This window comes from Miscanthus floridulus, chromosome 8 (genome assembly GCF_019320115.1).
Source record: "Miscanthus floridulus cultivar M001 chromosome 8, ASM1932011v1, whole genome shotgun sequence".
NCBI lineage: Eukaryota > Viridiplantae > Streptophyta > Magnoliopsida > Poales > Poaceae > Miscanthus > Miscanthus floridulus.
The window spans coordinates 175732728-175745452 of NC_089587.1; the positions used below are offsets into that span (position 1 = coordinate 175732728).

The 12725-nt window shown below is 46.3% G+C and overlaps 1 long non-coding RNA gene across 1 annotated transcript in view; it reads left to right on the forward strand.

The window, feature by feature from the left end:
- Nucleotides 1–213: 213 nt before the first annotated feature.
- The window catches only part of LOC136477579 (uncharacterized), a 29145-nt gene continuing 16633 nt past the window's right edge, over nucleotides 214–12725 (forward strand). Inside the window, exons 1-2 of the long non-coding RNA XR_010764048.1 lie at nucleotides 214–282; nucleotides 2762–2820. This is a non-coding gene — a long non-coding RNA (uncharacterized lncRNA). The remainder of the gene's footprint in view (nucleotides 283–2761; nucleotides 2821–12725) is intronic.

The following is a 12725-nucleotide window of genomic DNA, read 5'->3' on the forward strand; positions in this document are numbered from 1 at the left end:
TTCGCTTCGACGGCCACCTGTTGGCCTCGCATGGCTCTGCCTAGTGCCTCCTGCCAAGCGTCCAAGCTCCCGCTCGCCCGGCGGCCCAGCGCCGCGGCGTCGTCTATCCAGCCAGATCCGCGCGATCCCCGCTAATCGCCGCACCCTGCCTCAACTTCTCTAGCTCACCCGCAGCATCCCGGCTCGGCGGCACTGCCTTCTCCTCGCACTTCCCTTCTCTTGTATGATTGTATCTAGCCCCCATCATCACAATTCATCGGCAGCGGCGCGCCGTCGTCTCAGGTGAGCGCTCCCACATCTTAGCCTTCCCTTTCCGCGAGTTAGTGTTTTGGTTGGTGGGCTATATTTGGTGCCGTTATCACTTGCATTGCCTTGTTGATGTTTAAACCGGGATTTCAGTTTCACAGCACCAGATTTTTGGTTGTGCTTTCACGATTTAGGACCGTGCGGGAAACCAAGGTTTTTTGCCTTTTAGATTTTAGATAGATGGCTAATATACATGTGGTGGGTGTGGGTCTAGAAAAGTTCTCATTTTTTTTCGTTGATGATTGATGCAAACCCTCTCTTAGGGCATATGTCACACGCGGCCGCATAGCACTATTATTCTTATGTGTTAAATTGCTGGAGAGTTTATATTGTCAGCATTGGCCACCGTAGATGTGGTATTCCTTGTAGTGTTTGCAGTTGCAGGCGACCCTTTCTTTAAGGCGAACAGTGGATTGAAACCTCCACGGAATTTGGAAGCAAATAAGTTGTTGTGTATTGTATGATATTGTATGTATTCGTGATGCACATTTTTTGGGTCCAACTATATTATGCTTGCTGGGTATACCTTCATTCGTTGCTGTTTGTAATAGCAAAGATGGTATTTTGATGTTTCAACCAACCGCACTTCTGATAGGATTTGTTAAAGATTAACTGTACTTGATGACCATGTGTATTATATACAACAATGGTATGGGTAAGAAAGCCAACCTGATGTAGAACACACAGAAATTTTTTTGGTACGGAATAACTATTTAGGTAGGATTAATATCAAGAATAAGCGCTAGTACATTTCATATATTTGAATATTTCTCATAATTATATAATCATAAATTTGGGCACATGAGAATTTGATTCTATATAGTGCCATGGCATCAGAGATCCAGCATGTAACTTTGAAAGGAAAAAAAAAACCGTGCTTTGTAGTGCATGATTCAAGCACTTCTTTTCTGTTCCAAATGTATACGATGTGTCTTGGAATTGGACCTTGGAGTAGGGTGTGGGGGCAGGCATGTTAAATTACCGATGTGCTCTCAAAACATTACACATTTGATTTGAATGATAAACATAATATTAAGGGTAAAGTCCATTTTTCACCGTCAAACTTGCGCGGTAGTCTGATTTTCAACCTTAAACCATGAAACTGGGTAACAAACACTCTTTTGATAAGATCACCCTTTTGATAAGCCTGTGGCAGTTCTAAGATAGCACTATTTCATTGCACATCCACCTTTAGGATTATGTTTTTAAGGGTTTTTGCTGCCTTGGCCTTTCCCAAGTCATTAACTGTTTGATTCGGTGTCACTTGCAATGCTAGTTGTCAGAAAATTTGTTTTATTAAATTTTGAGTGGTTAAATATAATTTCTCAGTCATAAAACTAACCTAATTAGTCTAGCATGGTAGAAAGAAACCATCTATGGGTATAAATTAGAAGCTCGGGAGATTGGATCTCCATGCTCTTTCCCCCCACATTTATTAGAATTAAAAGTGGGTCCAACATAAAAATCGGAGCAAAATTAGACCACAGAATTGGTGCCTAGAAGGTCGAGGGATTGAATTCCAGTCCATGCTGTTTTCTTCTCACATTATTAAAGGCTTACAAGTAGTCCCCAGAAAAAAATTGGAGCAACATTAAACATGCACTTGGGGATTGATCTGAAGGCTTGCAGAATGAATGCTACTGAATATACCAGCTGGCTAGATGGGAATTTATGAAGTCGTAGTGCTACAAATGAATTCAAGTCATTTTTACTGGACTTTGGAACCGAAAATACCAGAGCTCACATATTCTGGTAATTCTGACCGTGAATGAAAAAAACATGCAAAATGGAATTAGAATCCCTGAGAGATATAATGTATGGGTCATACCTTGAAAATCCCTTGTAATTTGAAATTATGGGGAAGGGTAGCCTTGATGTTATCAGATGTGTTGACCTTCTAATTCATGCTAGCTGAGTTAATAGTTTCATGTGGAATTTTATGGGAGAAGCTTTAGACAGTTGTAGGAATTCAGGTGGTTAATGTCATTGAAATCCTAGCAAATTATTGGAATCAGTGTTTTCTCGAATGCTTTGTGTCGAATCTCCCTTTTATTTTCTGGTTGCCTGTGGCATCTGTTAAAACCTTAAATGTCAGATCAAGAGATATTTATCAGGAGTAGAGAATACCAGGAGACAGGTGTTTGTGGTTTTGTTTGTAGGGATCTCTTAGTTCGGTTGGAAACATTACACTGTACATTTATGTGAGGCACAATAATGTGAACGAAAAAAACATATATCTTTCTGTTTTACTTGCAGCGTGTAGAGATGTTTAGGTGGTGGGTGGTTAAATTTCTATGAGTATGTATGCTGGTGACATCCAGTGACCAGCATTATATGCTATGGAATCATGTGTGAATTTTGTTCTTTTATGGTGCTGTTTATTTAGCTGCAGCAAATTACTTCAGATCTGGTTTCAAACTGGTGCTTTGAGCTCAGCATTTTGTTTTTACGGCAGATTCATGCAAGGGGTGGTGACAAGCTAGAGACAGCAACTGCATATCTTGCAAGAAAATTGTAAGTAATTATTTCGCAATTACTCACATTACGTATCAGAAAATGACTGAATTGCAAAATTACTTTTGATTCATTATTGTGATTTATCTTAGAACTATGGTATTTGCTGAACATGTGTAGCCAAGTTCATGAACTTGGGCTAGATATTTTTAGCAAACACCGTAGTTCTTATCCATTCCTTGACTCATCGTTGTCAGCGGGCATAAAAATGTGTAGCGGTTGTAAGTGGCAGCTGTTAGCCCACAGGATTACTGGCTCAGGTGAGTTGACCACTCACCAGTCTTGCCGAGCACCCGCTAGTGTTGCCGAGCACCCGCTAGCTAAGCCGACCACGAACAAGCGTTGCCCGAGCACTCACACTATGGCTAGAGGTTGAAGAGGAGGGAGAACAGACTATACACACACAGTACAAGCACCAGCGTTGGCCGGAGCCCTGTATGGGAGATGCCAAATCTGAACTCTCTTTACTGAGTTGTCGTGGCAGTCTATTTATACAACTATATCCATCTAGTCCTAGTACAGCTCTCATGCTGCTACAGTGACTAGATAACACAGCAGGACTGACTTCTGCGTCTGTCCCTGCATGTGGCTACAGTGCGGCAGGTGAGCCGTTCGACGCCTGCCTCTACAGCGGCTATAGTACCACAGCAGGGGGCCTTTTCGGCGCCGCCTTCCCTTGCTGTGTGTTCACACAAGGAAACAGTAGATTATCTAACAATTCTTCCCCTAATCCTACTGCTATCCCTTGTACCCCCTCCATGCCGATCATCTCCTTCAGCTCCGTGAGTCGAAGACGTCCGAGCGGCTTGGTGAGGACGTCCGTGAGTTGTCGACCAGTTTCGACAAACTCGATGACGATCTGCCCTCCATCGACACAGTCCCTAAGAAAGTGCAACTTCACGTCGATGTGTTTGCTCCGGTCGTGCAGAACCAAATTCTTCGCGAGGGCGATGGCGGGCTGTTGTCCACCATCAGTGCTGGTGGGTGAGCTTCCGCACCGGTCAGCTCGCCCAGCAGCCGGCGCAGCCACACAACTTGGCACGCCGCTGTGGCCGCCGCTACATACTCTGCCTCGCACATAGATAGCACCACCACCTTCTGTTTCAGCGACAGCCATGAAATTGGAGCCGACCCGAGGAAGACGAGCACGCCAGAGGTGCCCCGTCATCCGTCGATGTCCCTCGCCATGTCAGCATCGCTGAACATAGTGAGCTACAGCCTACTCCCGCCAGTCTTGGGAAAGATGATCCCGTGATCCACCGTCCCTTTGACGTAGCGCAGTAGCCGCTTCACCGTAGCCCAGTGATCCTCTCTCTGGGATCCTCCATGAAACGACTGACGTAGCCCACGACGAACGCAATGTCTAGCCTCATGTGAACTAGGTAGCGCAGACCGCTGATGATACTTCGGTAGAGTGTTGCATCCACCTTCGCCGCGGTGCTGGCCTTTGTCACCTTTAGCCGCTCCTCCATCGGAGTCACGCATGGCTTGCACTCAGTCATGCCGCTACTCTCCAATAGCTTCGAGGCATACGCGCTCTGACCGAGCGTGAGTTCCTCTTTTCCCTATCTCACCTCGATGCCGAGGTAGTAGAAGAGTGCGCCGAGATCGCTCATTCGAAAATGAGCCGCCATCTCACGCTTGAAGCTGTTGATGTCATCCGTGCGTACATCGGTGACGATCAAGTCATCCACATACACATCGACGACGAGCACCTCCTTCCCCTGGTGCCGCGTGTAGAGAGCGTGCTCGGTTGCGCACGTCTGAAACCCAAGCTCGCCCAGTGTGGCGTCAAGCTTGGCGTTCCATGCTCGTGCGGCCTGTCGCAGCCCATAGAGCACCTTGCGCAGTCGGAGCACCCTGTGCTCCTCTCCCTTGACGGCGAAACCTAGAGGTTGTCTGACGAAGACCGTCTCCGCTAGCTCGCCATTTAGGAAGGCAGATTTAACGTCCAGGTGATGGACGCGCTAGTCCTTTGCTACTGCCAAAGCTAGTAGCAAACGGACAGACTCCATGTGGGCTACTGGGGCAAAGACTTCCTTGAAGTCTATGCCCTCGCGCTGAACAAAGCCTCGGGCAATGAGGCGCGCCTTATGCTTGACAATGGCGTCGAGCTCGTCCTGCTTGACCTTGTACACCCACTTCAGGCTGATCGGACGGCATCCTAGAGATGGATCGATGAGCTCCCAAGTCTCATTTTCCTCGATCGCCTTCATGTCCTCCAGCATCGCCCGTCGCCAGTTTCCATCGCGCTCGGCCAGCGCGAACGTGGGCGGTTCCTCTGCGCTGACGAGTAGCAGCTCTGGGTCATTAAGCAGCCTACCCGCCAGGCCTGAGGGCCCTGTGTCGCCATCGATGTCATCCAGCCTGCGAAACAGCACCTCCTCACCTTCATGGAAGGTGAAAGGATCAAGATACCCAAGAGAGGGGGTGAATTGAGCTAATTCTAAAATTCTTTGCAATAATTAAGTCCTACACTTAGCCCACTTCACCCCTTGCGCCTAGAATGTGTTTCTAATGTTCTACCACACAAAAGTTTAGCACCCTAAGTTCTAATCCTACTCTAACATGGTAATTCTAAGTATGTAAAGACAAGAATTGAATTCCTCAAATGTAAATGCTTAAAGTAAAGGGAGAAGAAGGAACGCGGTGATGTTTTGCCGAGGTATCGGAGAGTCGCTACTCCCCACTAGTCCTCGTTGGAGCACCCACGCAACGGTGTAGCTCCCCCATGATCCGCGCAAGGATCAAGTGCTCTATACGAGTTGATTCTTCAACACTCCATCATGGTGAATCACCCACAACCACTCACAACTTGAGTTGGGTCATACACAAGCTCCACTGGATGATCACTAAACTCCCAATCACCACCAAGCCATCTAGGTGATGGCGATCACCAAGAGTAATAAGCATGGACTCTCACTTGACCACGACAAGCCTAATAAGAAGGGTGGATGCACACTTTGCTACTCTTGCTTTCACTAATGAGGCCTCTCTCTTGGATTCTTAAATCTCAATCAACTCACTAGGACCTTGCTCTCCTGGCACTCTCAAGGGTGTTTCTTAGCTATTGAAATGAGCAAAAGTGATCCCTTGAGTGAATAGAGAAAGTATTTATAACCCCTCATTCAAAACGAACCGTTATGTGCCACTACGGGGTGACCGAATGCTCCGGTCAAGTTGACCGGACGCTCCGGTCAGTTCTCCCCGCCATCGAGCAATTAAGTTGTGACCGGACACTGACCAGCGTTAGGTCAGCACTGATCGAACGCGTCAGGTCACGAAAACTACTCTCTAGAACCTTACTGATATTGACTGGACTCTGGCACCCAGCGTTCGGTCACTTTGCTGCTCAGCGTCCGATCAGTAGCCGAAACCTGACCAGCGTCCGGTCAGCACTGACCGGACACGTCCGATCAAGATTCTCCCTCTCTGGAACTTTACTGGAGTTGACTGGACTCTAGCACCCAGCGTCCGGTCATATTTCACTCATCGTCCGGTTGCATCCAGACGACTTCACCTTGATCAAATGAACTGACTGGACTCTGCGCCAGCGTCCGATCACACCGGAACCAGCGTCCAGTCAACATTTGACCCTCCGTTCACTTCTAACTCGCAATCATATGTGAATGAAGTTTGCTCCAATTGATCTAATGGCTACTTAGGAGCTACCTAGTGCTAGATTTGATAAATGTACACCACATCTAACCCACTAGACTCACCTAGGTCAAGCTACCCATCCATACCCCCCTTAATAGTATGGCCAAAGAAAAAATAAAGTTCTAAACTACTCTAAGTGTCTCTTCAACACCAAACGACACTTAGAATAGTCCATCCTTAACCATGTCGTCCATTCTTTGAAAACTAAAATGATTTCCATCGTAGAGGCATGACAACCATGATTGCCCAATCAATTGTCATTACCATGACCTAACTTAATTGCATCTGCAAAACACACGTTAGTCACAGTAATCTCGTATTATCACTAATCACAGAAACCCAACTAGGGGCCTAGATGCTTTCAATCTCCCCCTTTTTTGTGATTGATGACAATACAACCTCGAGTATGTAAAAGAGATGAGGTTTTCAACATGCTTGGTTCATATAAGCTTTTGACAATAATAACAAAAGAGTTAGTCAAGCTTATATGACCCAAGCCAACATGATGTACTCAATAGATATGAAATAAGCATGAGTACAAGTATTAAAGCTCATTTGCATCGGAGTAAAAATGCAGAAGCAAAGCAAACCAAGTGACATGACATATATAAAGATTCAAAGTAGAGAGCACACATGTCACATATCACATAAATATCACGATCACATTTATGTAGTTCAATGCATAATAGTAAACATGAATGCATAATAGTGTATCATACATAAAAAGCCAAATATAATAGATAAGCTCCCCCTAAATGTATCGCCCCCCTAAGTCTATCATACTCGATCCCTCTCCTCCTTTGGCATCAAACACCAAAACATAAGGGTCTGTCGGTGGGGCTGTAGCGGACGAGTCGGGCGCTAAGGTGCGATGAGCGATCTAGAACTAGGCAGCATCATCATCTGATCCTGAGCTCTAAGCTATATGACCCTCTATCGCTGGAAGTGATGCTAAAGTGGTCTGGGTCAGATCTGGTACTGGTGCGGCCTGTCACTCTATAGGTATCACTGAAGTAGGTGGCTCTGATGATGCAACTGAAGAAGGGAGCATCTCTGTAGTCCCAGTGATAGGAGCAACTATGGAAGGACCAGGGATATGTAGATCTGGCGGAGTAGGCTGCCCTGTCAACTCACTGAATGTTGCACCAAGGCTCCTGGAGACTGGGGTATCTGGCACAAGCAACGACGGACTCTGAGCCAATGTGAAGCCCATATGAAGAGGTGTGAACTGTGGGGTTGGCACTAGCGAGGCAAACCACTAGGACACCTGCTCTGTAGGTGAAGGAAACTATGTTGCTGGCTATCCCTAACTCTGAAGCCCACTGGGCTATAAAGCTAGAGTCATAGAAGTGGTGGCAAGCTAGCCGATTTGGGGTGAAGGCTGTGGCGGTGGAGCCCCAATAGCAGTAACAACATGCTACATGAATCCAAGTAACTACTGCTGCATGAGAAGCTACTACTACTGCATGGCCTACTGCTACTACTGCATAGCCTACTGCTATTGCTGGAACTCATCCTATCTGGCCTAAAACTGTGTAAATGTAGCAGCTGTCTCCTGAGCCTCGCGAGCTTGATCCTGCCTCATCCGCTCAAGTATAGCAAGAAGAGCTGGGTCTGTCTGCGGTGCAGGTGGAGCTAAACTAGAGCTACCGACCTCACCGTCATGTCATCGTGGAGGCATCTGAGGGATATCCTGATAGTCATCATCTGAACTGTCGCTGGGGTCACTCTCGACCATACCCTCCTACTGAGCATCTGAGTCATGTTATAAGCAGGAAACTCTATAGTAGCATCACTATACTCTGCTAGCATCTCAGGAGGCCTCACTGTAACTGCCTTGTGAATCAAGAATGTAATCCATTGAGCATAGGGTAGCTGCCTGTGACCTCTGAACCCCTCTGCAAGAGTGTCCTCCATCTCTGATAGAATAAGATCTCAAATATCAAACACAGTCTGCTGCATCAGAGAGTTCAGTAGCCATAACTGAATGCGAGTCAAGCCCTCGTGATATCCCATTCTCGGGAGCAGGGTCCTCCTCATGATAGCATCTAGCAGTCTCACTATAGGAGTAAGATCCTTGGGTGTCCTGCTCGACCCCTCGCCGAAAGGCTCTGTGAAGCAATGGCGGACCAGATCTGTAGGAGGCACAAGACCACCGTGAGGGCATCTGGGAGGCTCTGTCTGTCCATAGCAAACCTCATGTAGCCATATGGGTTGCTCCTAAAGCCTAAGAATTTCTCTGACCCTGAAGCTCATTAGCCTATAGTCACGACCTCTGAATGCAAAGTGTATGAACCTATGCTACGGGTCAATCCAAAGTGTAGCATAGAACTCACAGACCCATGATGGAACATATCTGCCAGTCCATCTAGGTAAATCTATCAGCCCTGGTAGGTAAGATAGCTAAGGGTGGATCTGCTCTCCTGCTGCTGCAACAATGGCCTCAATGGAACAAACCCTATGAGATCTAAAAGCAACCCCACTATTAAGATATGCATTACTTCCTACAGTGGTGCATAGAAACCCTCTGAAGCACGCTCATCCCTCCTAGGCGAGAACCACTCCTCGAACTGCACAAATCTAAGCTGCTATACCTGCTTGGCCATGGCGTCCCTCAAATCTAGATGAGTCACTGGAGGTGGACCCTGTGGTCTAGGTGGTGAACGAGAACCCCTTCGTTGTGTCTCTAGCCTCGGTGTCACCTAGGTACGGGTACGACTAGAGCGGCGAAGCTATGGTGCCTGCTCTGTCGCCTCTATCTGCTCTCCCTCCTGAGCCTGCTCTGTTTGCTGTTGTGGCTCCTCCTAAGGCTGAGTCTCCTCCAAAATGACACACCATCCCTCAAGCATGATAGTCCCAGCTAGGCTACCATGACGGCGCTCAACCTACTCAATAGCTGCCCTCTGTGCTGCTGAAAGCTGATCAGTAATTTGGACTCCACTCCTAGCACCTCCTCTCTCTACACACTCTGCGATGGCTGCAACTACGGCTGCTCTCGCTGTATCAGCATCTACATACTTCTGCCTCTTTGGCGTAGTCTTCTTGGTCGCCTTGCCTTTCACATCTGCAGGCAGGCTAGGCAGAGGCCTCAGATCCTCATCACTTGGACCACCTTTGGCGTTCTTGACATGAGCCATCTAAAACAAACTGCTGCCTCGGACAAGAAAAAACTACCAACTGTCACTTCCGAGGCTTGGCTTCGATCCCTACTCGAGAGCTTGGCCCCGAGTTGACTGGCAACTGCCAAAGTGACCTCAAACACATCGACTCGCTGCATGATGGAATAGATTGGATATATAAATAATTTCAATATACATCTATAGATACAAAACCCTAAGAAGCAAGCAATAGGTATGAAATTAGAATCGAGGGCTTGCTACCTGACGAACCGGTGAATCGACGAGAATAGGAATGAATCGGGGAACCGCCGGATCGAAAACTTGACGTCTAGGGTTAGGGTTGGGCAATGCGGCGTGGATCGGTAGTGGAGAAGATGCAGGGCAATGCAATTAGGCTCGGGCACGTGAAGCAGAGGCATAGGTGTGGGCTAGGGCAAGAGCGTGGCGGAGCTATTGCTGTAGGGGAGGTGTAGGCGGCGGCGCGGGTGAGCTGCGGGCGATGCAGACGTGGTGCGGTGTGGGCGTAGGCGCGGGCGTGGCGGCGCAGGAGGCGGTGTTGGAGAAGATGGCGCGGTGGCGTAGCTAGGGCACAGGAGCACGGCGCGGATGAGCGGTGGAGGCGTGGCGACGATGTCAGCACGGGCGTTGGTGGAGATTCGGTCAGACCGTGGTACGGTTATATGGTGGCCCTCGATGGACTAGAAAATGAAATGAGATAAGAGTTGGAATCCTGCACGACTTCTATTGACCGGACGCTTCGGTGGCAACGACCGGATGCTACCACCTAGAGTCCAGTCGATTCCAGAGAGGTCCAAATCCCCTGGAGTCGCGATCGGACGCGTCCGATCACCACTGACCGGACGCAGCCAGAGTTTGGTTGATCCAGTCTTCATCGTCTTCGCTTGACCAGACGCAGGATCACCTTCTGACCGGACGCAAGGGAGCAGAGTCCGGTCCAGCGTCCGGTCACTCTTTTTCATCAAATCTTCAAAGTCCTTTGTGTTGCCTGTTCCCAATCAAGTTCCAACTTCAATAAGACCCAAATAAACACCAATTGAGACTGATGTGAGTGACCTCTCTCAAATCCTCAATTTTTTTAAAATATTTTGCCTTAGGCTATAATTCTTTTTAAGAAAATAGGCAATAAAAGGGTGATTGAAGATAAACGACAAAACAACATTCATGCATAGGCAATGCAATACTTGAAAGTAATTCTAGTTGCTTGTCAAGTTTGATCCAAGGTTAAGCTTCTTCACACGCTTTTCGGCGGTTATCTTAACCATGTTAGACAAGCCCTAAGTGCATTACCACAAAGTAAACATTTTGTATATTACAATGCAATGCAAGGGACAACATAAGCTCATTTTTAGTGAAGTTGCTTAAATCAAGCACATTGAGCTCATTCCTCAACCGACAAAAAGTTGCCTCATCTAGCGGTTTAGTGAAGATATCCGCCAATTGATCCTCGGTCCTTACACCTTCTAATGATATATCATTCTTTGCAACATGATCTCTAAGAAAGTGATGGCGGATATCTATGTGCTTGGTGCGAGAATGTTGAACCGGATTATTAGTAAGTTTTACCGCACTCTCATTATCACACAAAAGTGGTACATTTTCTAGAACTATACCATAGTCTAGCAAAGTTTGCATCATATAAAGTATTTGTGCACAACAATCACCCGCGGCAATGTATTCCGCTTCGATGGTGGATAAAGTCACACTATTTTATTTCTTGGAGGACCAAGACACAAGTGATCTACCAAGCAAGTGGCATCCTCCGGATGTGCTTTTTCTATCAACTTTGTAACTGACATAATCTGAATCGGAATAGCCAACTAATTTAAATCTAGCTCATTTGGGATACCAAAGGCCAATGCTTGGTGTGTGCTTAAGATACATAAGGATTCTTTTAACGGTAATCAAATGAGCTTCCTTAGGATTAGCTTGAAATCTAGCACACATACACAAACTAAACATGATGTTGGGCCTAGATGCGGATAAATATAACACGCTACCAATCATAGAGCGGTAGAGAGTTTGATCAACCATTTTACCTCTCTCATCTAGGTCGAGATGTCCATTAGATGACATTGGTGTCTTGATTAGCTTACATTCATCCATATTGAACCTCTTGAGAAGATCCTTGGTATACTTTTCTTGAGAGATGAAAATCCCTTCTCTCATTTGCTTGACTTGAAAACCAAGAAAGAATGTAAGCTCTCCAATCATAGACATCTCAAACTCCTTCGACATCAATTCACCAAACTCTTTGCAACAATCTTCATTTGTTGATGGGAGACATAAGTATCTTCATTTTTAACTCTCCCATCTTTATCACCATCTTGTGGCACATTTGATGAAGAGGGTGGATTAATCACTTGTACATCATCTTCATTATCATTAGGCTTGATGTCTCCAACCGGAATATTCTTCATGGCCTCCCTCAATGGTTCATCACCTACATCGTCAAGATTCTCATGTGCTCCTTGGGAGCCGTTAGATTCATTAAATTCCACATCATATGTTTCTTCAACTAAGCCGGTGGCATGATTAAATACTCTATATGCTTTGGACTTTGATGAGTAACCAACAAGAAAACCAATATCACAACGTCTTTAAAACTTTCCTAGGTGTTGCCGCTTCTTGTAGATGTAGCATTTGTAATCAAACACTCTAAAGAAGGAGACGTCCGGCTTCTTCCCATTGAGCAACTCATAAGGTGTCTTGCCAAGAAACTTTTGAAGGAATAGGCGGTTGGATGCATAACATGCGGTGTTGATAGCTTCCGCCCATAGAGCTTTGGGTGTGTTGTACTCATCAAGCATTATTCTTCCTAGTGTGATTAATGTCTGGTTCTTTCTCTCAACTACACCATTTTGTTGAGGAGTATATGTTGTGGGGACCTCATGCTTGATCCCAACTTTATCACAATAAGCTTCAATATTTGTGTTGTCAAATTCCTTTCCATTGTTACTTCTAATCTTCTTGAGCTTCACTTCAAACTCATTTTATGCTCTCTTGGCAAATTTCTTGAAACATGATGCAACTTTAGATTTGTCATAAAGGAAGAACACCCATGTATATCATGAGTAGTCATCAACAATCACAAGACAATAAAGATTT